At 37.8% G+C, this 24,319-nt stretch overlaps 1 pseudogene; it reads left to right on the top strand.

Moving 5' to 3' along the window:
* LOC121148212 lies at window positions 1-24,319 on the top strand (annotated as a pseudogene).

Below are 24,319 nucleotides of genomic sequence, written 5' to 3'. Positions count from 1 at the left end.
ATGCATCATTCTTATGAAGCAAATTGGGTGTATGCCATCTTCCCACAGCACGTACGCAAGCTATGGCTGACAACCTGCCAGCAACAACCAACCATCACTCCCCGTCTGCTGATTCACGTAGAAAGAAATGATCCAGTCATCAAGGATCTTCAGTGTATCATTGAGTCTTTGAAGGGCAGTTCCGGAAGCAAAACTCAGAGGACACAGGTAGTATCTAAATGTCTCTGTCATCATGTAGACTGATTTAAAAAGATGAAGTCTTTTTCAATGATTAAAAAAATGATAGAGCAATAGCCAACATTTGATTTTGAAAGTAAGCCCTTATAGCTTACATACACATTCCAATTTAGGCAGAAAAATTATGATTTAATGGTAAACACATTATTTATTGTATGAACAGGTCTAAGTGCTTTGCCAGAAGCCCACAGATGCCACCAAAATGAATTTTAGAAGAAATCAAGGGGCAGAAAGAAAAAAATACAAAAGCAAAGAAAAAACTAAAAACATATTTAATGCACACATAACATGATTGATATGGATAGCAGGCAGAAACCGAAGAGATGCTTCAAAAGAGGAATTATCACAGGAAACTTATAGGAAAAATACATGAAAGTTCTATGCAGGAGATAGGAAGCGCATAGAGATAGGAATTATGTTCTTAAGGTGAGGAATAACTTTTACTGTGTGTTAATAAGAAAAACAACCACTACAAGGAGAAACATCGTAGGTACATACATGATAAAGTTATGTGACTTGTTCACAAATTTACCATATTTAGATGGAAAGACCATTGAAAATAGAAATAAATTTCATAAAAAATATAATTATTGTGGAAGAATAATGCATACAGTTCATATTTCTGTTTTCTTTGACTTACTTGATTTTTAGTAGTAAGATACTTGAAACATATGTAAGGATACAAATAAAAAGAATTTGATCTGTCACCATATGCAAAAGATATTTACAAATTGCCATGCTTGTGCCAAGTTGCTTTCTTTTATATTTTTCTTGATGTTTTTCTTTTTTTAATATAAAGTTATGTATTAAGGAGTGTATTCCTAAGTAAACTAGATTAAACTATTTGCTACATTCAAAAATTGTGTAAAAGCACCATCCCTGATTTTTTTTTTAACTCTACTTGGTTTTTCAAATTATTTTTCACATTTATTCATAGTAATTCAGGCACAGTTATTGAATTTGCTCTTATCATTATATAATATTATGAAATAAAATTCTCATTGATGAGGTATAAATATGTCTTTCTAAATTTTTGCTGTTGTACATATTTTTTGGCACATGTCCATGGACTTTTCCCGAAATAACTTGCAATCAAGATTTAGATTTAAAAAATCTACTTACCTCTTCCACCTAACTAGATACTGTAGAACTATTTTTCAGAGGAATTTTGCTGATGCATAACCCTTTCAAACATTACATGAACATGTTTTTACCACAAACCCAGTGACAGTATTGCCAGACTCTCACAGGATTTTCAATGGGATATCTGCAAAGGAGCCAAATTGGATGTGGGACAGACTGGACCAGTCTACTGCACATACTGGCATGCATGGGAACCAGGTCTGGGGGCAGGGTGGAAGTTATTGGGGGTCACTCCAACTAGGCTGCAATTCCCGCTGGTGTGAGTGAGGGTTGAGCATGTGGTAAACAGGGTTAGGCTGGGCCATAGCATATATTGTTTACATATGAGGTGGGTCTGAGGTCAAAACTGATTAGGTGACTGCAATCACAAGTATGTATTTAGGCTGATGTGGGTGATGGACTGAGCAGGAAACTACACTGGCTGGCATACATGGGAGTCAGGTCTAGGGTCACTTTTGGCAAGGTTTCTTTGAGGACCCTCCAAACTGCATCACTGGACTCAGAACTCCAGCTGCAATGAAAATCACAGGATCTGTGGTCTGACAATGGAGTGTGTGTGTCAGAACTGGGTCTCCACAGCTGCTGAGGCCAGTGCAGTGGACAGCATGCCCAGCTGCTCTACAGGAACATGCCAATCAATTCATTAAGGCCTGCAGAGGACTTGTAGTATTGTGGAGGATAGATCATTAGAAATATTTTATGTACATTTCTGGAGCTTGATCTGTTTCTTTATTCTGAAGATTGCACTTCTCATTGTTTTTGAAAAACTAGTAGCCTTTTAAAAATATTTCTAGTTCACCAAACAATATTCTTTTACTTTTACATTCCTTTTCCAAGAGTCAAGTAAAAAACTTGTTTTTCTATTTGAATGGCTCTTAAATTATGATCTCCCTTGCCTCTTAATATTCTTGGTAATTTATTCCTATTTCTCTTCCATTTATTTATTGAGGTGTATCTAAAATACTACTTGTATTATCTATTGGGCTTTGAAGTTTGCAAATGTTACATTTTTTTTTTCAATGTAGAAGTTCTAAGATCTTTTTCAAATTTGTTTGTTCTAAGTAACATTTAGGTGCACTATACAATATAGAGACTTGAATCAACCATCTGTCTCAAATAAGAAGAAATATTGTCACATGCTTGTCTCCATGGAATAGACTAAGCAAGTAAAAAAAAAAAAGCCAGACCTTCTTAGGGATTTTATGTAGGTTCCACCCCTGCAGAAGGGAGGAGAAATAGTAAGACAATGCAGAGAAAAGTGAAGCCATGGCATTGCTCATGATAAGTAGGGTTTGGAACCTGCTTGAGGGGCATCTCCCGCAGAGCAGAACTGCCAGTCTTCCTCCACCATCAGGTCACTGACTGAACGCAGGGAGGGCTACTGTGAGGTTGGGTAATATGACTTTCTTCACACACCCAGTTCCCAAAAGACATGGACAGCTGAGAACTTTCTACCTACACTACTGCCTAGCAGCTGGAGGACTAAATATTCCAATCCTGAGAACAAATTGGACAGCACACTCAAGCAGCTAATGCAATATTTATGCCAAGTGTGATGTATTTTCTCAGTACTCCTATATGATAAGGTACTGTGGCAAACTAGTATAGAAACAAGGATTTAAGACACAGCATGATACCACACCTAACCAAAAATTACCCAGCCAGCATTTGGCACCCAAGGACTATTTTTCAAACTAGATCCCATTGATAGCTTTAAAATGTTCTACTAAATTTTATTTATGAAATGTGTTATACAACCATAACAGTCAATTTCAAAACTATTTTTCACAGACAAAAAAAAAAAAACCCCTCATTTTAATTAGTATTCACTCCCTATATTCCTAACCCTTCATTTTTAGATAACCACTAGTCTATTTTCTGTCTCAATTGACTTGCCTGTTCTGGACACTTTGTACAAATGGAATCATGCTTTTTCTGGCCTTTGAATTAGCTTCCTGTAGTTAGTATAGTATTCCTAAGAACTATTTGTGTTGTAACATAGACCAGGAATTCACTTCTTTTTATTATTAAATAATTATTTGTTGTATAAACATGCCACATTTTAAAATCTCATTTTGTGGTGTTTCCATTTTTAAATTATTATGACTAATATCATTCAGAACATTTGTATACATAATTGTGTGTGAATATGTTTATACATGCATATGCTGTTCCTGGGTCACATGATGTATCTATGTTAAACTATTCAGGATCTGAAAAAATTGTCAAAATAGCTGTATAATTTTATATTTCTACCTGTAACTTTTGACAGCTAAGAGATTGTACAAAGGGATTGGTATGCTAAAATGAATGCTTCTTATGGCCTTGAATCATGGTTTATTAGGAGTCTCACATTTTAACCCACTGTCCTACTGGATCACTCTTGTGAGATGGTTCCACAAATATCTCAAATCCAGCAAGCTCCAACTAGAAACCATCATCTCTTCCTCCCTTCTCTTGCACTTGCTAGCTTGCTCAATACAGGAATCTGGGAATCACATGGACACTGCAGTCTCACTCACTTTCTCATTTAGATCACTGCCATAGCCAGAGTCTTAATCTCCCTCTTTATTCTCAGCCACCAATCACCTTACCAACCAACTCACTGCATGCATAGTGAGATTGCAAAATACAAATTGAATCACATCCTCCTCTTATTTGCTTATGTTTAATGCATCTCTGCAATTTGCAGAATATCCTAACTGCACAGTTGAATATCTCCAGCTCTTTAAGACCTAACCCACTCTCATCTTCCCAACACATATCTTGCCATTTACTAACATGCAGCCTCTGCTCCTATGATGCCACTTTCATTTCCAGCTCTCTTTCACTTCCTAAGCCCTTCCGGGTGTCTCGAACCATACTTGTCAAAACCCGTTTAAGTATTATCTCATTATGTCACAGCAATGCTAACTGGGTAGGGATGGGGTGAACTATTTTAAACTTACGAGTGATAAAAACTGAGGCTTGGTGAAGTAGTCTGTCCATACAAATACTAAAGAGGAAAGGTGGGGAAAAAAAAGATAGGGCATTGGATGTGGTAGTGAGGACTGCATGACAGTACCCCATGTGAGAAGCATTTCAAATACTGACAGCTCCACTTCCATCCAGCCCTTTCCTACCGTGCCTGGGAAAGCAGCGAACAATGGTCATTCAGGGTTAATACGAATAGGTGATAATTTGTCATTTTAGCAATGGATTGTTCATTGTCCGATTTAGTCTTCTGTTGTTATTTTACTGGGATGTTCTTCACATTTGCCTTTGGGTTTGATGGGTGCTATTCCTTTTCTCTGTCAAAAGAATATCTTTAGGTACTACTTGTAGGGGAGGTCTATAAGAGGTGTGTTCTTTGAGCTTTTCTTTAATGTGGAAGAATTTTATTTCATTTTCAAAGACAAAGGAGAGCTTCTCTGGATATCTTATTCTTTCAATTCTGAGATTGCTTCTTCTGCCTCCTACATTCTATTAACTTGCTCTATTGCATCCTTGGGGCTATTTGTCACTGTAACACCACACTGTTGTCTCCACTGCTTTCTCTTGTCCATCGGTCTCATCGGTCTGTGCTCTTCTACTTCCTGGAATGTCCCCTCTCTGCTTCACCCTGGGTAACAATTCTCCATCTGCTTGAGTGTATCTGCCATCTTGTTCTCCATCTAATAGCCATACTTAAAATGAAAAAGAAATAATAACACTGATTTTTTATAATATGTATTTTTAATATAATATATCCATCTCTATAGTTTTAATCTCCACTAGACATGCAAACACATGTCAAATTAGACTAACCGCATTTCAAGCGCTCAGTAGTCACCTGAAACTAACAGACACTGTGTTGTAAAATCACAGGTGTACAGCTTCACCTGCTATCCTTTAAGCAGTAGCAATGAAAAGCATTTGCATAAATAAGATCGTTATGGCATTTAATTTGTCAACAGCTATCCTCCAGAAAAAATTGTCCATCTTAAATCAGTCAACAACTTCAATATCCAATCAAAACCAAAAAATTCTAACATCATAGTTTACTTCTAGCAATAACGTTTAATCTTTTATGTTAGGCAAAATATTTGGCTAAAAGAATACCAGCAAGTCAGTAGTTTCATCCTTTTCCTCCTTCTCAAGCAAGAAGGCAATTTAACCAAAACCTCGGTGCAGTCTTGTAACCATGACCTTGGTGTCTACACTATCACTGAGGAGCATGTCAATAACTTGAGCGAGAGTCACATTAGAGTAACAGAGAAGAGTTGAGCATGATCCATCAAGCTGAACACTCCAGGGCAAAGAGTGAAAATTCATAATGTAGACCAAAACATAAAATGTGAAAACTGGTTGACTTCATTGTATTTAGTATGCCCTACTTTCTATACTTCTCTCCCACACAGGAGAACTGCTCCCAAAACACACCTAATCATGTAACATAATACTCTGTGGAGTGAAAAATACTTCCTGGTTTCATACTTCGCAGCAGTAAGATTGATAGGCCTGTAATTTTATCCAAAGTGAGCAACCACAATGTTCTTTTCCACATACAAGTATTTGATGCCTATTAAAAATATGTAGTTCTACATGCCAGATTAACACATTTCTCATCAAAAATCTATGGGTTAGACCCATTGCTAAAAGGCCAGGACAAAAACGTTTAGTTCATTGGATCACAAACATAGGACTCTGGCAAGGAAAAAGAAAAAAATTATTTTCTGTACTTTAAGCAAGAAAATAATGGAAAACTTAAGAATAGAGATGGTTGAGAGTAGCAATTAGACATAGACTTAAGAAATGCACAGTGCTTCTGTAAGTATATGGTTTTATTTGAGTTGAGTTTACGTGTTAAGCAAATACTGTACCTTCATTCATCTCTCTAAATGCATAAGAAAGAGGAAGGAGATGAAAGAATACATGTAAATTGAAATGAAAATTTGTTAGTTAAACAAATTGTAGTCGTGTTAAGATCTAATAAAATCTTACATAGAATTCATTTAGTTTTTGCTTCCTTAGAAATTCAGCCCATTAGGCCTCCACTAGTGTCAATCTCCCTGCACACCAATAACGTGCTAGTTGCCTGTTCTGATGAAGTAGGGAAGTACAGTCTCAGATATTTTTAATATTAAAATGTTTAAACAGCTTGTTCAAGTTCACTCAGTTTGTAATCTTGAACTAGCATGCCAACTCTGAAGCTGAGCCTCAACTATCCCTATACTCTGTGGTCTTCATGTTCATTAGTGGAGAGAACAACATTTCCACAATTTTTCCAAATTGAAGGTTGTTTGAGTATGCACTAGATTTCTCCTGCACAGTCCCATCTTCTCATACGCAATGTCTAAAGAAGCCATCACTAACTGTAAATGGTCACAAAAACATAAAAGCTGTAACTGCAGGGCAAAGTAATTTGCAATTTTGATGACTATTTTTAATTTTTTAGTTGTAAGGGTTGGAATCCTAAGGGAACTGAGTAGAGAACAAATGGATGTAACTGATTAGGTGGACACAGTGAGAAAAGATGAAATTGGAAAAGAATAATTAAACTTAATTGACAAAGCATGTAAATAAAAGTTAACATAAAACACAATTTGTCTTGTTCAGGTGAACTCTGTCATCAATTCTACCAACCCCCAGCAAGATACTAAAAGCCCAAACCTATGACAATTAAGCCAAAGAATGAAAGATCATGGTCAGTGTAAGCATCCCAGTTACATATTTCATAATTCTTTATTCAGTAGATATGTTAGCATTAACCATAATAAATGCATTTTAAATATGCAGGGATCCAGTCTGTTCTAATTCTTTTGTTTGGATTTTTTCATTAAATGGTCACATTAAGAGATTCAAAAGGAGGTGTTCTCATTTGAAGGATGAGAACACTGAATCACTTTATTTTTATCCTACTCTATATTTTATAGGGTATGCAAGGGTATGCAAGACAGCTTTCTTGAGGTTAAGTTATAGGTAGTAATAGTGAAAAACAACTTGAAGGGATTATTACGTTCCCATATCTCTTTTCAACATATCTCTGAAATTTGTCTGCTTTTCAAAAGAGCCTATATCATGCCCTTTTGACTATAACATTATTTTTAAAATAAAATTTTTGTTTCAGAGTTTTACATCCCATAGATTGGTGAAATTATTTGTGTGCTATATATTTCTACTATTAATTTTGTCCTTCGCCATACTTAAAAACTGAATGTAAGAATGCATTTAAAAGTTCTTATTTTTTTAAAGGTTTATTTTTATTGGGAAGTCAGTTATACAGACAGAGAGACAGAGAGGAAGATCTTCCATCTGATGCTTCACTCCCAGACCAGCTGCAATGGCTGGAGTTGAGCCAATCTGAAGCTAGGAGCCAGGAGCTTCTTCCTGGTTTCCCACACCGATGCAGGGTCCCAAGGCTTTGGGCCATCCTCAACTGCTTTCCCAGGCCACAGGCGGGGAATTGGATGGGAAGCGGGGCTGCTGGGATTAAAACCAGCGCCCATATGGGACCCCAGGGGTGCAAGGCAAGGACTTTAACCACTATGCTATTGTGCTGGGCCCTAAAAGTTATTCTTTAATATTAAATGTCAGAGTTCATAACAACTAAATACCCTGCAATTGATGTTTGTGAATGATCACAAAGCTTAACTCAGAGACAGATGACTCCCGATGCTCTGAGGGACTGAAGTCACCTTGCAGTTCCTTCTAAAATCAAAATCCTTTAAAGGAGGAAAAACTTCCATTTAAATTTTAGCTCTCATGGAAACTAACACCGAGTCACCTGGAAAAATACTATTTCATCATGGAATTAGGCTTTTATAGTCCAAAGCATTGGGCCATTACTTCACTGATTTTTAATCATCTGGTTACATACTTCAAAGGAATCAACCAAAAAGAGAGAGACAGAAATGCACATACACCAATTTTCTTACAACGTTAGGAATTTGATAGCACTGAGGCCTGTCAATACACGGTGTATCCTGAGCCAGAAGATACATAGACAACAACCAAGTTCAGTGCCTAAGCTGAGATACGAGATGTCAGGGAGATATGTTTTAACCACCTGAATTAACGTGCCAAGACCATCGGTTGACTGTTGGATTATATCGCAGGGAACATACCAAATCTCCCAGAATAAAAGAGGGAGATTCATGCATGCCCTTCACCACTGATCACCTCTTTATTTTACAGGGATGCGTCCTTTTAGCAGTAAATCTCTCTGAGGAACATAGACAATGAATCATGATCACCTGTAGCAGAAGGCAAAATGAATGCTGCTAATTAAGAGCAGAGCGGTTCAAACTTCTTCTTAGCCCTGGGGAAGAATACCCAGGTGTGCTGAGACAGATATGCTCAGAAAAAGAAGTCAAACCCACAGTGCTGTGCCTCCTCTCCTGAGTCGATTTTCCCACTGGGTCACATCCTTACAATTTCTGTTACCCAACCAATGATATAACTAAGTAGATGAAGCTGAAAGCTGGGCCAGATAAAGAGAAGAATGTTTAATCTAACAAAAGCAGCCTCAGTCTTTGCCGCAAAGAGAAGCTGATTTAACTGGCAACAGCAGATTGAATTGGAAGCTCAAACAGGGAGAAAAATCATATTAGACCATTTAAAAAAACGAAGATAGAAGAATGTCACAATGACAGTTATTTGGAGAAAAAGCATAACATTACCATAGAATATTCAACAATAAGATGAATGATATCTGCCTTAGATGTACAAAAATAGGTCTTTTGTTCTCAGTATATATTTTAAATTAAATGCTATTGTCTAATTAATAGGCTGTAACTTTCTGCATTAAAGAAAAGCATAAGGTCATATGACTATTTATAGCCACAAAGTTACTTCTGAATCTCAAAAACCAGGACAGACAATACATCCCCAAGCATGGAATATAAGCCACGTATATTGGAATGAACTGGAATATTTTTAAAATTCAGATTCTTCTGTTCCGTTGATTTGTTGAATCAAAACCTTTAAGGATAAAGGTAATAATCCTCATTTTAGCTACCTCTTGCAACTAAATTTCTAATATATAAAAACAATTCATCTGTATATTCACCCGGAAGTTTCCAGAAAACACTGTCATAAAAAAGTTCACTTCTGCAGAAATGCTCTTATACCCAGACCCCGTTGCTATCGAATGACATTTTTCTTCATTCATTCTTCTTCCACCTTACCAATAAAAACTCTATTACTGTTTCAAAACTATCCCAGTATCTTGTTCTTTGCACGGCTTACAGCCCCATATCTTCTCTATAGGAGAAGAATAAAAATGGAGAGGAGGGAAATTATTCTATCATTCTTCATTCTCTGTCTACACATTCATCTCACCTTTGCTACTTTCACTCAATGATATATTCCTCTTTCATCCACTTGTCCTAGTTCCCATCTGTCCCACTGCAGAGCACGATTCCATCCTTAATTATTAAATCCTTGGTTACTTCATGATGAAATAAATTTCTCTCTATATATATCTTTGTTTGTTCAAAGACCCATTCCTGTCTCCTCCAACATGCCTCTCCTGCCTAGTAGGTCTACATGGAAAATAAATATAAGGAAAGAGGGTGAGGGTTACAAAAGTGAATTAAAAATTCTTTTCTGCCTCATGATTATTAAGGTTATGGTCAAAATTCCAAATGAAGGAAAGCAACAGTGGGTTAGGGTGGAAAAAGAAAAGAAAAGCAAGAAGTTTGATTCTTGTACCATTCAAAATAAAGAGGTGGTCAGAGAATCCAAGCTAAATCAAGAATGGCCATTCAGGGCATCTGCTGGTAAAAGTCCCCTCACTGCACCCCTACCTTCCAATTTCTCGCTTCATAGCCCCTCAATTCCTGCTAATCACATTGCACTATCACCAGACTCCAAGCTTCAGCGGCAAGTTGACTTAGAAGAATTTGGAGGCCATCCAACTCATTGCTCAGTGGGGATTGGCTAGTCAGGAGTGGGAAGAAACCTTCTGCTGGGGAAGAAATATTCTACTGTTACAAGCACAGCGCCGAACTTCAGCCATTCTTCTTCAAGATTCCAGCATTCCATTGGTAGAATGGGATAGAACAGAATCTGCATGAGTTTAAAGGTCTTCCATTAGTCTAAATTATACCCATCATTCATTCCTTTAGTGACTTAGTTTATATTTATGAAATTAAAATAGGTTTCCAGAATAATCACCTTGTTGAATCATTGCCAATTTTTATGTACTCAACCTGCTGCTAAATTGCAGGTCAGCGGTGGTCTAATACTAAAAATGGATGGAGTTTGAATTATAAAATCTAAGCTTAATTCAAGTTCTAGCATCTACTCACCGCATGATTTGGAACAATGATTTAGCCTCACTAAGCTCACGTTTCTGCCTCCACAGAATGAAGAGGATAGTGTTTATCTTGAACAGGTACTTGTGAGGATTTAATCAATGAATATTTATTGAACTCTTACATTCACTAGACACTACTGGTATATAACGCATTCCCTTAAGCCATGCCAAGCCTTTTGAGGAGGACCTAGAGTTAAACAAGTTCTATGAACCTGCACTAAATGCTTTCAGGGGTCCTGGTGAGGGTGGGGTGAATAAATTAAAGCAGAAAGAATGTCTGAGAACAACATCAATGTTGTTTTGGGGAGGAAGAAATGTTCAAGCAAGGCTTTGCAGAGGGAATGGCTGCCAGGATGATGCCCACCGAAGTCAGTGTCTGGAGAGAAGGTCAGGATTAAAAAAGACTTTGCCATTATACAGGGAATGTCATGGCCTGTAGGCAAGCCAGACACAGCTGAGCATCTACAAGGCATCAGTATGACTGGAGAAGAAAGATTGGCTTAAGAGTATGAAGTGAGTGGAAGGGAAAATGAAGAGACTCGGGTGCAGAGGGTAGAGAGGGAAGAAGCAGTCGAGTCTGGATGGACACTCCCAGTGCTTGGTTGAGTTAGGTTCTTGTCATTAAGGGACAGGAAACCATGGAATAGGGTCAGGAAGAGAACAGACATTCTCATGTCTTAGGTTCAGGATGATCAGTAAAACTAAAGTGAAGACTAGCTGTAACCATTAGAATCTGTCCCTCAGTAGTTTCCAGTAAGGTTAGCAGCTATTATCACCACAATTCCCTTCCATTGATTGGGATGAGGCATTCATTTACAATGGATATTTTCATGTGAGTTTTTCTCTATGGAGAGACTTTGTGTTATTTTTTTATTTTTTATTTTTTTTAAAGATTTATTTTTATTATTTTTTCATTGGAAAGGCGGATATACAGAGAGGAGAGACAGAGAGGAAGATCTTCCGTCCGATGATTCACTCCCCAAGTGAGCGCAACGGGCCGATACTATGCCGATCCGAAGCCAGGAGCCTCTTCCGGGTCTCCCACACGGGTGCAGGTTCCCAAAGCTTTGGGCCGTCCTCGACTGCTTTCCCAGGCCACAAGCAGGGAGCTGGAAGGGAAGCGGGGCTGCCGGGATTAGAACCGGCGCCCATATGGGATCCCGGGGGTGCAAGGCGAGGACCTTTAACCACTTGCGCCACCGCGCCGGGCCCGAGACTTTGTGTTATTTAATGTGTAAGTAGCTGTGGTTTTGGCCTTGTACTCATCAACAAAAACAGTGAAAGCCATTTTAAATAATGTAGTAATTTGTAGATAGCTCAGGTTCTGTGGTTGCTCCAAAGACATCCAGGTTCTATGTCAACGAGGCTTTGGGCTTCTTGTAAGTATGAAAAATCCCTGCAATTGATACCAGTATTTTAAATACTCGACTGTTTTCAGTTGTAGAGAGCATCGTTGATTGGTCCCTCTTATTTCTCATTAGGATATCCTAAACTTGTCACCTTCTGCCATTTACACAAGGCATAAAATCTGAGACACAAGACCCACGCAGAGACGTAACTCCAGGTGGAAAACTGAAGGCCTGAGAGTCCACAGCACTTCTCTTGTCTTCTTGTGATGCTGGGTAGTTTTGATGCCATGTTCATAAAAGGTTACCAGTTTGGCCAGTCATTTTCAGGAGCTTTGTTTAACAGTCCTATTTCAGACCTGCTCATTCTAATTTTTTAAAATTTATCAGATAATTTTATTCATTCAAAAAAACAAAAAGTAAAGAGTGACAAACACAAAGAGGATCTCCCATTTACTGCTCTGCTAATTAGAATTCTACAAAATTTGGGGCTGGGCCAGGCTGAAGCCAGGAATCTCAAATTCAAGATGAGCATCCTAGGCAGGTGGCAAGAACCCAAGGCTGCCTGCACCTGCAGTTTCCCAGGGTGTGTCACAGCTGGAACTGGGAGCATTGCCAGACCTCGAACCCAACCCCTCATATAGAGGATAGAAGTATCCAAAGTGGTGGTGGTTTAACCATTCTGTCAAACACCTGCCTAATTTTTTGGAATTTTGAGGCTTACTTGGATTCTATCTCCCAGAGCCCTGTTTATAGTACTTGGAGAAGAAAAGTGTGGTTGAGATCATTTATTTTCTCTGATAAGGTTCATAAGACATGGACTTGCATAATTGACTCCTTTGAAAAATGCTGTAGAATCACCGATTAGCGAGACATAAAAACGTTAGTCATAGTTTACTAATAATCACCTCAAGACAGACCAATCCTCTGATCCATAGATGAGTCACTGCCCACGTCCAACAGGCACACAAATTCAACCATGTATCCCATCTCCTCCTTTGTGAACCACTACACAACGAAGCAATTGTGAACCTGCAAAAGCCATGACACTTGAAATCTCACTCCTAGAATTATTCATTTTATATAGACAAATCTTCCTATGTATGTTGTTTTGAAAGTTCATTTTCTGATTTTTTTATATTTATTTTTCTGTCTTATTTTTTCTTTATGTTGGTTACAACTTTAGACTGGCTACATTTATTCATGAACATTTTGCAAGCTTTCGACATAGTTAACACTGTGACAAGTATAATGGATGCACAAAAAGTGAGTTTTTAAAAGAAAGATATCCATATACGCTGAAAAGTTTCAAAAAAGACATAAAAAGATTCATTCTATCATTAGTATACAACGTCCTAGGCATATTATTAGCACTGTTACTACCAATGATAATAAAGGTAGCATGACTATTAATGAAATAATGGTAAGATATATTGGAAGTTTACAATGTTTCATAAATTCAGCAAAGCTTTACATTTATTGTATTGTTTAATCCAACATATGTATGAGGCCTTATTATTAACTATAATTTACAGATGAGGAAAGTATGGTACAGAGAGATTAAATAACTTGCTAAAAGTCATGTAATTCAAAAATAGTTGAACCATTGACTCAGTGGTTCCAGGTTCTGTTATCTCAATCGTTATGCAATAAACATAGAAATAAACTAAATATATGTACCTGATCTCAAAAACTTATAAATATTAACTCATGATAAGAAATCACACAGATCTGCCAAAAAGCAGGTGCCAGATGATTAGCGGAATTAATAAAAACTCAACAGTGGACACAACATACTGGAGAGTTCAGGAATCTGTATGTTAGAGAACCCGAGCTGATCCACAAGGGCAGAGATGGATGCAGATGGCAAAAGGTAGAGAAGTGTGTTGATATGAGAATGCATATGGAAAGTTTGTGAAGAGTCAGTTGCTTAGGGCCCTGCGCAATAGCGTAGCAATTAAAGTCCTCGCCTTGAACTCACCAGAATCCCTTCTAATCCAGGCAGCCCTGCTTCCCATCCAATTCTGTGCCTGTGTCCTGGGACAGCAGTCAAGGACGGTCCAAAGATTTGGGACCCTGCACCTGCGAGGGAGACCTGGAGGAAGCTCCTGGCTCCTGGCTTCGAATTGGCTCATCTCCAGCCAATGTGGCCACTTGGGGAGAGAAGCATCAGATGGAAGAACTTCCTCTCTGTCTCTCCTCCTGTCTGTATATCCATCTTTCCAGTAAAAATCAATAAGTCTTTTTTAAAAAGGAGTCAGTGGCTTGGACTACAGAGCAAGACTAAGTTCAGCCAGTCAGGCCTAAGTCAGTTTATAAATGTGTCTAAAGTTCAGGGCATTTGCCATTAACCAGTAGGAAGAGTGCATGGATAGAAGAAGAGGTTTTCCGGTGTCACTCAAGGAGTACTGATAAGAACCAGACCCCATCCCAAGTGTCTAAATGTCTTCAGGTAAGTGACTTAATTTCGACATACTCCAAAGTTAAAAATTAAAATATTAATCTCATGAAGATAACTTGCATGCAGCATGTAACACAGTGCTTGTTATCTAGTAGCTTGTTAATAAATGGAAACTATCTTTGTCTTTGTTCCAATGAGTTTCTCACAAGGATGATTTAATTGTTTAAATTATCCTTGATTATTCACTAATAATTTCCTCCAAGCATAGGATGTGTGTTCATTGTAAAAGAAAATCTGCCCTGCTATGTTTAAAAACAAAAAAATCAACTTTTTCTCTACTCTGTATGAACATTTAAAAAATTTACCATAATCTTTCCCACTTATTTTCTAGTGATATTTCATTATCCATGATCAGATGTGCACGTATATGCATATGCATATACATACAAATTCATGCCCTCAATTTTTAGTCTTTTACTGGTGATTATGCTAACTGCAAGTGCTATTTCAGAGATTAATATGTACTCTGGAGTCTATTATAAGTTGTTTTGAGCTCTTTTCAAATACAAATTTCACCAAAAGATTAGATACTTTCCAGGTCCAGTGTCATGGGACAGCAAATTAGACTGTCGCCTATGATACCGGCATTCCAAATCCAAGAGCCAGCTAGAGTTCTGGCTGCTTTGCTTTCTGTCCAGCAGCATGCTAATCAGAAAATGGCCTAAATCTCTGGGTACTTGCTACCATTGGGGGAAACCCAGGATCCTGGCTTCAAAATGACCCAGTCCTGACCATCGCAGTCATTCGACAAGTGAAAAATCAGATGAAGGATCTCTTTCTCCATCTGCCACTTTACCTAATATATATTTTTTAAAAAATAGTTTCTGACAGAAAATTTCCATGCTAATAGAGAAAAGTACACATTTAATAAAAAAAAAAAACAACTCTTGAGAAGTACAAATTTCTGTTATCATGTTTCAGGGGAGTTTCTAGACTAAGAAGGGAAAGTGCTTACTTAAAATCCTCACACTGTTTCCAGGGGCAAATCAAGTAAGATTGCAAGCTCAATACATACCCAAAGCCATTCTTGTACTAGGTGACACAGTGAAGAGTGTCTTGTGGAGCATCTTCACTGAGGGCCTGAGAATCAAACGGATGTCAGTGGAATAGGTTAAAAATAAAGCAAGAAATAAAACCTGTTCACTGCTTTAGAATGAGTCTTCCGAATGTGTAGCGGGAAAGCAAAGGCACAGTCATACTGCACTTTGCCTGTCATTTCTGGTTACTCACTGAACATTTGTAACCCATGAAAGAAAGGAAGGCTTTGAAAACAGGACTGAGTTATTTTTTTCGGTGAAATACAATGTTGGCAGAAATATACTCTAGAGGAATTTAATGTGAGTATTTTTTTTTTTTTTTGGCTCCTGGCACAGCTTCTTTAGTGCATCAGTAAGTGAAAAATGAGCACGGGAAACTCCTGACAGTAGAAGAGGATCGCGGAGAGCCCCGGCCTCAAAGCCCGGGATTAGATTTTACTGAACAAACAGAGAAATGTCTATGAACTCCTCACCTTTGAAAGGTAAACACGGAGAAGGAAATACTCCTCCCACGTGCTTTGAAGCATTCACCTTGTAAAAGGAAAAAGGACTTTTTAAAAAGAGTTCTTCATGCAGAGAAAAGAGGAAGTTCTTTGAAGTCCAAGCTAATTTTGGGTCACCATGAAACTAACCGTGCTTCTCATCGGCAAGGAACCTTGACCCTGTGCGCCTAAAGCAACAGAACCACAACCAGGTTACATTTTGGTCAGTGTGAACAAAAACCAGAATAAGAAAGCTTTAGGAAAACTACAAAAACCACAAGTACCAAGAGGCAGACTCTTTCTCGGTCTTCTTCATTCTTGGATGGCTTCATCCACAGTGGGGAGGGTAACAAACAAATATAATTTTATTATATAAACGTAAACATATGAGATAGAAGACATACACCTTTGTGAACTTTATAAATGCATCATGTAATATTTAGTTATGTTTTATTCAGTTCTCACCATTGGGATCAAACAGCTAAGTTCCACTCTAATTTAAATTGAAATAGTAAATGAAATAATGTATTGAAGGCTCTCTGGTAAGAGTTCCATAAGGACAGCGATAGAATTCCCAGGCTGTTGGGCCATTTGGAGTGTCCTATTGATTCTCCTATTGTTCAAATAGTTTGTCAGACCACAGCCCAACAGCTTATGCAGCTAATTTAATCCTGATGCTATCTCTCCTGCTGTGTTTGTAGGCCACACTCATTCACTTCCATCACTCCTCTTCACAGTTGCTGTCATGAGAAGGATGACACAGGCCACTTTAATGGCCGCGTGCATGTGTTCATAGCATCTCTGAAAGAGATGTTTGAGCCAAATGGAAAAGCTACACATGTTGATTTCGTTATGCATTATCATAAAACTGTTGTGGTTGATAAAAAAAAGCAGCATTTTACAGTGACAGGTAAGGAACTCTTGTGACTTCTTCCTCTGATTCTAAATGGCAATTGCACACCTTGTTGGCTTGGCAGACCTGGAAGTTCAAGGACTCATTTGCCCTTTGATTTACGTGAAATGACGTTCAACACAGACTGTGCCCCTTAATCACACTAAGGACTTTCACAGCAACACAGAAACTTAGACAAATATGAACACATAGCATTGAAAGCAGACATAACGTTTTCATCATGATCTGGAGTAGCCCCTCTTAAAAAAAAAAACTATGTAAATTAGTCAAACTATGATAGGTGGCCTCAAACTTGCGAATTTCAAAGAAAAAGTCTCAAAATTTTCCTCAGCATTTAGTATGACTTCAACTATAAGGCCATCTTCCTTATATCTTAAGTCTCAGGGGAATATTCTGAATTTACACAACAGCAAAAATAAAGGGACACACATTTGATAGCAGATGAACATCTTACAAATCCACTCCATCTAGAGATGTGATTCAGGTTACAGACAAAACAACTCAACCAAAAAATTATCAAATGGAGCAGATATTTTATTGCTGACTCTATGCCAGGCACCTATCTCCACCGCTGTGGAAGCTATAGGTGAGGAGTTCAGATGAAAATCGGAGTGAGAAACACTCCATGGTTGTTTCCTGGGCTTTTGAGAATGACACAGAGGGATTTAATTATGAAGTTGAAAATATAGACACTGGGAGAGATAGAATATATGCCAACTGGACTAACAATTTGGTCCTGTAGTATATTTTTACTGGTTTTTTTTTCCGTTTTTTTCTTTCTTAAATCCAATTTTATTCCTACAGTTGGGAATTTTAAACCTCCATTTCTAACATTTATATAGCATTTTATCAATTTGAGTCTCTTAAAGTGTTTTAGGGGTAGGTATTTTTACCCACATCTGCAAATGTGAAAAATTAGTATATAAAAGTTTGATATTCCCTAATAACAAATAACTAATAAGTAAAACCAAACATTAACTCCACTTAGCTGGAATCTAAATCTGTCAAATCTCTCCTATGGTATGCCACTCACTGTATAGGCTTTCCCCAAATGACAAATAGATCATATTCCTATACTTTGTTTTGAAATCTGAATTTAATCCCTATAGAAACAATGTTCTAAATGGCAGTTCAATTCCTGTCTAGCTCAGGAAAGACAATTTAACCCATAATGTAAATGAATCATTGTGGACTTGTTAGAATTCTGAGATCTGGAAACAGGAGACTTGTGATGACAGCTCTTCAAACTACTAGAGGTATTTGCGTTTTTACAAAAGGTGCTTAGTGTGCCAGAATGAAGCTACAATTGGCAAAACTGCATGTATTATTTCAGGAGGAAGTGGAAAAGAGCCAGTGAGGGCACCATAGAATGCAGGTAAGTGAGGCTTACCTAGAAATCTACCTCTGACGCTGCTTTCACCCAAGATACTCCTTGTTTTCAAAGCTTCTTTTCCTCTTCTACAGAAAATGGATCGTTGAAAAAATTATGACATACATAGCAAATTATATGACGTTTAATCACACAACTGAGTGGTTCTCATCAATGAAAGGAGATGCTCACTGTTCAGGGAATAAGGTGTTGTCATCTGCACTCTAATCCCTCTCCCTAAAATTCCCCCTCTACCACGTTTCATTCAAAGTCCACGTTACTCTGCAAAGGACACTTGCATCGGCCCAGTTTGTGGTGATCCCCTTGCCCACGTTCCCTCCACAGGCACACATCTGTAAGTTTCCTCACACTATCACTGCTTGCTAACTTTTTTAAAAGTAGGATCACAACGTAAGTCTTCCTTATCTAGTTCCTTTCACTCAATATGGTATTATTGGTACCAACTATGTTCTTTTATCAAGATTCATTTTTATTTTTATTGGAAAGTCAGATATATAGACAGGAGGAGAAACAGAGAGGAAGATTTTCCATCTGTTGATTCACTCCCCAAGAAGCTGCAATGGCTGGAGCTGAGCCAATATGAAACCAGGAGACAGGAGCCTCTTCTGGGTCTCACACACGGGTACAGGGTCCCAAGGCTTTTGGCCGTCTTCGAATGCTTTCCCAGGCCACAGGCAGGGCACCAATTGGGAAGTGGGGCCTCCATAATTAGAACCGATGCCCATATGGGATCCCAGTGCGTGCAAGGCCTTTAGCCACTAGGGTATCCTGCCAGGCCCCCAAATACATTTTTGAGAAAAACATAAATACAGTTGTTTTCATTGCAATACATATCCCAAGGAACTGGTTTGTCTATTCTAGTATTAATGGTTTGTGGGTTACATTTAAGTTTTAATATGGAAAAATAATCCTGAATTGAACGCCTTTGTTTACTGCATTGACACACTTTTACTGGGCTCAACCAAGAAATAAAATTATGGATCATGGTGAATGTAAACACTTTGAATGGCTGATGCTAAAATACATTTCAAACAAAATATGTAGTACAATAACTTGTTTCTATATTTGGCAACACCGGGTGGTTGAATTTTTCACTTTAGTCATTCTGAGGGATAAGTAGTGTTATGAAAATGTAATTGTGGTTTTAATCAGCTAATGAAATTGAATATCATTTATAAATGTATTGTGTGTTGAATAGTCTCATTTTAACAGTATCAGTTTTAATTCTTTTAGCCATTTGCTCATTGGCTTATATAATGGTACCTCAAAAAGTTCTTGAAAAATTGGAATTAAAAGACAGGCTTATTTCTAACGGAAAAAATGTTTAGTAAGCTATGATACTACTAGAGGAAAATGTAAGAGATACATTCCAAGACATTGGTATAGGCCAGGAATTCTAAATCACAAGCAATAAAACAAAAATAGAATTTTAACAAGAAACTTCGGTGCAGAATAGCAAATAACTAATATAGTGAAGAGACAAACGACAGAATGGGACAAAGAGTTTATAACTATATCTCTGATAAAGGATTGATATTCAGGCATATAAAGTTCTCAGGAAAATCAACAACACAAACAATCCTGTTAAGATGAGCAAGGATCTGAGTCAGCACTTTCCAGAAGAAAGACAAATGTCCAGAGATACATCAACCGATGCTCAGTGGCACTGGTTATAAGGAAAATGCAAAGAAAAACAGGGCGAGGTACCTCACTCCAGCTACAGTGGCTATTGATTATCTAAATGTCACAAAATAACAAATGCTGGTGGAAATGTGGAAAAATGGAAACCTATTATACTGTTGGTAAAAATGGAAATCAGTAAATCCATTATGGAAAACAACAAAGTTCTCCAAAACTAAGAATAGATACATGATATGATTCAGCTATGACACTTCTGTAAATGCATGCAAAGAAAATCAGTATATGAAAGATTCCTTAACTCTCATACTTACGACAGCACCATTCACAATAGCAAAGATGTAAATTCAACCTAGTTGTTCTGCAGCTGATGATTGGATAAAGGAAATACAATATATTTATATATACACAATGGAATATTACTCAGCCATAAAAATGGGTGAAATCCTGCCATTTTCAACCAAATGGGTGGAACATTATATTAACTAAATCAGTTAGACACAGAAAGACAAATTCTGCAAGTTTTTCAATAGGTAGATTTTAAATGAATTATAAAAATAACTCCCAATTCTCATACATATTCACGTACATTTGTGATTTAATTAGAACTGGGAAAAGTTGACTTTTTAAACAAACTTTTATTAAGTCCTTCTATTTTTTCAATTATTTTTCTAATTTTCTGATGACAACTATGACTTTTTAAAACGTATTCTAATATGGTTCTTGTTATTAATGCTATTATAACATGTATATCTTTCAATTTCATATCCTGTTTCATGTGTATAGAAATGTAAACTGATTTTAACAGCTTTACTCAAGTCTAATTCACATACCATAAGCACACACGTTTAAAACATACAATTTGATAAGTACTGACACATGTGTACACCCAAGAGATCTCCACAAAATCAAGACAATGAACATTTCTATCACTCCAAAAAGTTTTTCTGTGCTCTTTTGTAACCCTTCTAACATTTACCCTTGACCTTTGGCCCACAGTCAGGCACTGCTTTGCTTTTTTGAACTATGAATTAGTTTGCATTCTGCAGAATTCTGTTACTAATGGAAATACACAGCGTGCCTTTTGGGGCCTGGCTTCTTCCATATATCACATTTATTCTGAGTTTAATCTGTGTGCTCCTTATATGGAAGATCATTCATTTCGTGTGGAAGTGCATTTCATGGCATGCAGGTGGCAGGAGCTTCTTTGTCCATTTATCTGTTAAAGTCATCTGAGGTTGTTTTTTTTTCCCAGTTCGGAAATATTATAAGGTGCATGCAAATCTTTGATTTGACATATGCTTTCATTTTTTTCACAAATAAATCTTCATACATGACATGACTAAAGAATATAGTAGCTTTTTATATTAACATCATTTGATATCCTCAGAAATAGAAATAGAGTTCCTGCTACTTCAGTTTCATGTTGGTCTTCTTCGTTTAAGCCAGTCTGGTGGTTCTAGCATATGTAGTTATATCTCACTGGAGTTTACATTTATAATTATCTAGTAATTGATGGTGCACGCATCGTTTTTTGGTTCACGTCTTATTTCTTCTTTGATGAACATCTGTTCAAACCATTTGCCCATTTATCTTGTAAAAGGCACTGAATTCTTCTTCCTAAATTTTGAAGTTTGTTATATTATCTAGATACTAGACTAACAAATGTATGCTTTGAGAGTCTTTCTTCCAATTAGTACTTATTCCTCTTACCACTTTAAAAGATGAAAAAGCTTTCATTTAGGTTAATTACGATGTGTGATTGTTATGAAATAGGCTCTTGGCATTGTATTTAAGAAACAAGTCAAATCCTAGCTGATATACACTGCATTGTGCCCCCTCTCAAAATTCCCATGTTGAAACCCTAATTCCTAATGATTGAATTTGGGATTAATTAAGATTAAATCAGATCACAGGGACATAGCCCTGTCCAGTACAGTAAGTATTTTAATGGTAGGAGATACCTGGATGCTCTCTCTTTTCCACCAACACGTAAAAATAAAACTGGACAAGAGACTGTCCACACAACAGACAAGAGCCAGACATTAAATAGAGGGACACTGATTTTAGATTTCCTGGCCTCCTGCTCTGTGACAGGCATCTGTGTCATGAACCACCTTATCTGCAGTAATTCATTATAGCAACACAAGCACACAACTGAACTAGGTAAAATAAATCTTATCCTATATTTTTCTTTATAATTTTTATGATATTAATTTGCTTTAAAGCTAAAAAGTTAAGTGTGTGATCAGTTTTCAGTTAACTTTCAGATGTGACATGAGATCTGAATCAAAATTCCTTCCCAACTGGATGCTCCATTGTTCCAACAGTTTTCCGAAGATTACAATTTTTCACCTGAATTCACTTTGCAAATTTGTTTTTAAAAGGTGAATTGTGGTACGGTCAGTCAAGTGATTACTTGAGAGGTCCCATCCCCTGATTTGAGAGCCTGATTTGAGTTCCAGCTGCGCTGCTCATCTGTTCATGTGCTTGGGAGCAGTGAATGATCATCCAGCTGCGAAAACTGGATGTGGTTCCTGGATCCTGCATTCTGCCTGGACCATCCCCAACTCTCGCGACATTTGGGAGTGAATCAGCAGATTCCAGATCTTGACAGCTCTCTCTCTCTCTCTCTCTCTCTCCCTTATAAATAATTGCGTATATATATTAAAAAAAAAAGACTCTCTAAAGCCATTAGTACTATGTGCCTCAGACTCACTAGAAACCTCCATAAGGATCCAAAGACACTACATGCCTCTATTGTTTCAGATCCACCTGCCAGTGTACAATCCCCCAGCAAAACCTATATTCAGTTGTGGTTAAGGCAAGACCCCTTTCACATCCTCCAGTGTTAGGACTGGGAGTTCTGGTACTTTAAGCCCCAGCATCATGCAGTGGCTCCTGAGTTAGGTCCCATTTCATTGACACAATTTCAAGGCCACAGGAACCACTCATTCTTGTCTGATGAGACAAGAGGCAGAACCTCTGCATTCCACCCCACCCGAAATCATGGGTGCAATCATCACAAACTCTGGTATGATTGACACCCTGCTTTCTGGGGCAGATAGCGTTGCAAGCCCATAACAACTACAAAGGCTTAATACTATCTCAATGAAATGCTGCAACTCTTGGACTCATAGACACTTTGACATTAATTACAACTGAAGAAATCACTCAGAGATTATACTTCTTGGCTCACTTAGAACCAGAGCCAAAGAATTACCAACACATTGCATTTCATGTAACAAAAAACGTGTTATCCCAGAAAAAAAAAATTGCTCCATAAAGTCCATAAAGAAGATTGGACTGTGCATATAATATATCTTATGTATTTCATAGATTATCATACTTACCTCACTTCCTCCATCCCTCAAACTCTTCTTCTATCCCGTTTTTCCCTTAATTTCAGCAATACCATTTTTTGTATTTTATATATACAGTTTTAATAACATAACAATATATCCCAATATATCCACCCTTCCTCTGTCACTTCCACACTCTCTCCTCTTTCTTTTTAATTTTTTCCGGTGTTTTCAATGACATGCTTTTAATTTTCTCAACAATCACAAGCTTAACCCTCTGCTAATTGAAGAATTAAAAAGTGGTAAGCAGAAAAATACCATTTAAATAGGTATGAACATTCAGATGTAGACATTGAAAGGGCTCCATTCTCCCTTCTGGACAGACAGCAGCTGCATCTTCCTGCAGTGTCAGTGTATCCTTGAGACACAATGTGAAGGTCAGAGTGAAGGGATTTGGCCTCATCGGACGCCTGGTCACTGGGGCTGCTTTTCACTCCTACAAAGTGGGCACTGTGGCCATCAGTGATCCAATTATTGATGTCAACTCCCATGGTCTACAGGTTCCAGTATGATTCCACCCACAACAAGTTTCATGGCATGATCATGGCAGACACAGGCAAAAGCTTGTCTAAGTGGGAAAGCCAACACCATCTTCTAGGAGCAAGATCCTGCCAACATCACATAGGGCAATACTATTGCCAGGTGTGTGGTAGAGTTCACCACCATGGAGAAAGCTGGGGTTCACTTGAAGGGTGGAGGTAAAAGGTCATAATCACCCCCACCCCCTGTTTATGAGGGATGTGAACTATGAGAAGTATGACAACTCTCTCAAGATTGTCAGCAATGTTCCTTGTACCACCAACTGCTTAGCCCTCCAGTCAAGGTAATCAATGACAACTTCGGCATTGTGGAGGGACTCATGAGCACAGCACACGCCATCACCACCACGCAGAAGACTGTGGACGGTCCCTCTGTGAATCTGTGATGTGATGGCCATGGGGCTGTCCAGAACATCATCTCGATCAACGATCACTTTGTCAAGCTCATCTCCTGGTATAGCAACTTAGCTAGCCACAACTTCATTGGATAA

This window comes from Ochotona curzoniae, unplaced genomic scaffold (genome assembly GCF_017591425.1).
Source record: "Ochotona curzoniae isolate NIBS_2020 unplaced genomic scaffold, NIBS_Ocur_1.0 scaffold_4683, whole genome shotgun sequence".
In the NCBI taxonomy this organism is placed as follows: domain Eukaryota; kingdom Metazoa; phylum Chordata; class Mammalia; order Lagomorpha; family Ochotonidae; genus Ochotona; species Ochotona curzoniae.
This window is presented reverse-complemented; position numbering and strand designations above follow the sequence as displayed.